Consider the following 4,849-nt stretch of genomic DNA (forward strand, 5'->3'; position numbering starts at 1 on the left):
CGGGACGAGGGTGAGGCAAGTGAAACACTCTCCTCGGATACAAAATTTTAAATAAAGATATTGCTATTTAATTTAAATAAAAGATCTGATAGGGCCGAGAGTAGGGGGGACAGGCAAGTGAAGTACCCTGCAAGTACAGGGCTTGATTCCGTCTTTAATTGAACTTTGATATTTGGTTTATTATGGAATTTTTAAATTAATTGTTATTTAAAGACAATATTAGAGTTGGAGGTATAGCTCAGTGGTAAAGCACATGCTTTATATGTTCAAGGTCCCTGGTTCAATCCCTGGCACCTCCACTTTTCCTTCTACCAAGGAAGTCCAATGAATTGCTTTGTCCTCCCATTCTACTCCCTGGGGCTTACCATCTCTCAGGGTGGGTCATCTACAAAAAGAAGATAAGAGGGAGAAGGAGAAAAAATATATATTGCCTTAAAATACCACTTATCTTGATCACTGGGTTTCCGGCGTCCCCTGAAACTTTGCACCTGAAGTGACCACCTCACTCACCCCACTTTAGCCCTGCCTGAGGGACAGTTTCATACAGTCATCTAAGGACACTTACTGGAGTCCCATGATGTGCCTGCAACTGTGCTGGGATCAGGGGCCCAATAGTAAGTGAAATTGTAGTTCTCTATTCTCAAGTTCACCACCAAATAGAGACATTAAATCAGAAGGGACAGAGAATGGGGCAGGTAGTCTCGCCCTGACCTAGCCTGGAGGAAATGAAAGAAGTATGGCGCAGGAGATAGGCATTTGGCTATTGTTTTGATTAATTGTTTTGCCCACCCATTCCCTGAACCCCACGTCATGGGCCTTGAACCCACGGGCCAGCCCCCTCTATAGATGCTAAAAATACCAGTCACCGTTGCAGCTGGGGCCCTTGAGGCTCACCGATCAGATGCACCAAAACCAAGATTTAAAAACAGAATTCCTGACACAAAGCAGCAGAGCGCCTCCCTGCTGAGTCCCTAGGGCAGTAGTGCCCAGTGCTGGTGTTGGGTGTGGGACCTGCTGGTCACAGGGGCAGCAGCATCCTGTAGGTGTCCGCAGTGCTGACCTTGTGGGCAGTCTGCCGGTATTGATCCTGTTCGCATACCACAAGCCCAGGTCTCCAGCTCACTCATGAGTCACCTAACATTCTTCGAATACTCTTGAAGATCTATTCTTTGAACATCCTCTTCTGCTTAAGTTAACCAGAATTGGTTTTTGATGGCCGCAACTAAAAACATTTCCTTATATAGAAATTGGTGCCAGGAGTGGTTTCAGGCAATGGGTAAGGGAGGAAATTCAGAGAAGCTGGTGCAGGTTATCTGGACTGCTTGGGCTGGAGACAATGAAAGCCCAGCACGAAATACGGGGTCAGATCCACTGGAATCCTATGTCATGAGGAGGAATTCAGGAACTCAGATTTACGCCCTGGAACCACCTGGAATGAAGAAAAACCCATTGAAGGCACAGGGTTTGGGTCTGAGACTCCAGCCTTAGGAAAGAAGGAAAGCACCAAAGAATCAGACTGTGGGTGTGGGCTGCTGGTTCTCGCAGTGCTGACCCGTTGAAGATACAGAAGATGACCTCCTAAATCCTAAATTCTTGGCTCAAGACCCAGATCAAAAACTGGCGACTACTATGCTAAAATACCTCTTAATTCTTGCAGCCACAGTGCTGAGATAGCCAAAAATGAAACTCAAAATTTGAGCTTGCAGAATGGCAAGTGACGTCATTAGCTGATGCCATGGCCTCACCAGCTCCTCTCTGTGGGAGTGAGATTGTTGATTATGAAAGCGTGAGCTCAGCATTTGCATGGAGCCATGTGGGAGGGTTTGGGGGTGATGCTGAGCTCCCTGAACCCCCAACCCCCACCCAGGCCCCTTGCAGGCTAAAACATCCTCTTCTCACTATCTGATGAGGCTGGTCCTGCATTAACAGGGCCCCTGAAATGACCCCCCCATACCCCACCACCCCTCCGTGTCTTCAGACAACAGCAGGGTCCCCAGATGGTCATTGGGATGGGACAAGAGTGACTATCAATCCCATACCAAAATCTGGGCAAAACTTTGATATTTTATATCACCAAAAATGTGGAGATAATGTATAAAAGGATCCATTGAATGGAACTTATTATTAACATGGCTGTACCGACCGACAGTTCTGGATTCGGGGTGCCGGCCTCATAGCTGGGGGTGGCTCTCATTGTTTCTGGGGCTGGTTTGTTGGTTGGCAGGGGTGCTGAAACCCACAGCAGTGGCTCATGCTCACTGAGGCGGAGACGACGGAAATGCCAAGGTATAATGTGGAGACAGAGTGGATTAACCACGAGTGACCACTGCACCCAACCACGACCCCTGCGAGAGCCCCAATTACCATTGTCCCTTCACCAAGATGGCATGAACCACCTTGTTGAGACAGCCCAACAGCCTTCCAAAGGACCTCAGTGTAAGGTGGGGAGCCCTACCAGAGGCCTGACGCCTGATGTCTGGGGTGGAAACCAAGACCCTGGGAGGGCTGAGGCCCCATGACAGCAGACTGCCAGGAGCAGGGTGGGCACGCTCCCATAACAGCAGCAGCAGCAGGTGGCCATCCCAGTGGTTGACCAGCAGGGATTGGTGGAGCTAATGGATCACAAGGTCCCCAGGGTAAAAATGGATCAGTGACCCACAAGGACCTGTGGCTTTTATAACCAGAAAGGTCTGGTAAACAGAGGTGTGACTTGAGCCCCCGGATGGAGACTCTGGTCCCTCCCCAGCCCCAGACCCGAGTCAGTTCACAGACCCAAAGTTCCTAAATGAGGAAAGAACCTGGTGTTCTGTTCTGAGTCTGTCCCATGAATCCCCAAGGGGACTGTGGCCATTTACGGGAGAACTGTGCCATGAGGCGTAGGGGGGAGGGGTTTGAACCTCCCTGAGTCCTTGTTTCCTCATCTGTAACAGGGAGACAATAATATCTGCCTGAAAGGATTGCTGGGTTAATTGAGTAGAATAATGGGAGAGTGCCTGGAATATAAATGCATGCATCGGCTGCAGCTGAACTTTTAATCTCTCTGTGATTTTGTGTTCACTCTTTCATTTATTTCCATCTTCACCCCACTGTACTGTGATCAGCCATCTGCTGGGTGCTGAGAGTTAAAAGAAATAACCCTTACCATTGACCGAGGGTGCAGTATGTGCCAGGAGCAGTGGCTGGCCTTCACGTCTCTAACCTAAGCAACTGCTCTGCCAGGTCATGAAGTGGGAGGTAACAGTGCTGGGATAAAAACCTTGTCATGTGCTGTTGCTAAACTTGTGTCCTCTCCAATGTGGTACTGTGCTCCTCAGAAGTTAATAAAATGAGGTGACAAGTACAGAGCTTGGGACATGGTAAAAGTGATATACAGGGAGACGATGAAGGAGATGGATGGATGGATGGATGGAGACATGGAAGGAGATGATGGCTGAATAGACTTAGAAGATAAATTCAACATGACACCAACCCTTGAGGACCTTCAAATCCAGAAAGACACAGTGCTAAGCATGGAGCTAGCCGAGAAGCTGAGATGTTTGTAGTTAGTGACATAGTGACACCCTCAGAGTCTGCAGATGTCCAGCCACATCATAGTGTGTGTGATGAATACCATCCAGGCAAGCTGTGAGTTGGAACAGACATACTTGATTCCTCCAATAACAAACTTTTATGTTCATTCATTGAACAGGCATTTATTGAGCACCTACTATGTACCAGGCACTGTTCTAGGCTCTGGGAACAGAGTTGTGAACAAAATAACTCCATGTGGCGCTTCCATGGAGGAGACAAAGAAAGGTGTACATGTGGGGTGAGCCTGATGAAGATAAACACCATGGAGGCAAATAAAGCAGGGTATAAAAAGGGGGCTTTGGGGTAGGGACTGCTCTTTTGGAAAAGTTGGAGAGGGCAGGCCCCCCTGGTAGGTTGACACTTGCATGGAGGGCTGAAGGAAAGGGAGAGACCAGACAGGCCAAGATGTAGAAAGAACAGTGACGTTCCTAGGATCACACAGTAACTAGGCAGCTGAATTAGGGCTATAACCCAGGTTTTATACAGGTGTTGGTGTCCTGGGGTCCCCCCAATATAGCAGAAACACACCAGATATGGTGTTAGCGGAGGAGGAGGTTGTCAGAATCTGGCCAGTCAGGAACTGCGTGATCTTAATCTCTCTAAGCCTGTCTGCTATCATTTCACCGTTCACTTCCTTAAAACAGTCTTGGAACTTCGTTCCTTTAAACAATCTTGCAAGTATTAAGGATTCACAGATGTTTTATAAGCGGTAGACGTTCACTATTTTGTTATTTTACAGAGGCAGCAAATTCTAAGCCTCTAAAGAGGGCTACAGCACTGCTCTTGCGGAGGGAGGAAGGCAGCTGGCTGGGACAGAGAAGCCTCCTCAGGGAAAATGGAGTCGGAGTGGGCCGGGAATAGAGGACAAGCATTCATAGCGTGATGCTGAATGCCCAAGGATTGTGGAAGATAAACCGACCAGCCTCATGGCCGTATTCTATTATCTTCTTCCCAGAGAGAAGGGGGCTAGCTATTAGGATTAGGTTCTGTTACAAAGGACAGAAAACCCAAGGGAAGAGTAGCTCAAACAGAAATAAACTTCTGTCTTTCTTATACAGAAAGTCCTGAGCTAGGCAGCCAGATGTCAGGGACCCTGCCGCTTCCATCTTGCTCCACTTTTCTTAGCATTTAACTTTCACCTCAGGCTCAAGATGGCTGCTTGAGTGCCAGACATCATATCTGTATTACAGCCAGCAGGGCAGCGAAAGGGATGAAGAATGGAATGCCTTCTCCCCAGCAAAGGGGTTTCTAGAAGAATACTGTTTTAGCTGGAAGGCCC

The sequence above is a fragment of the Hipposideros armiger genome, unplaced genomic scaffold (assembly GCF_001890085.2).
Source record: "Hipposideros armiger isolate ML-2016 unplaced genomic scaffold, ASM189008v1 scaffold_321, whole genome shotgun sequence".
Classification (NCBI taxonomy): domain Eukaryota; kingdom Metazoa; phylum Chordata; class Mammalia; order Chiroptera; family Hipposideridae; genus Hipposideros; species Hipposideros armiger.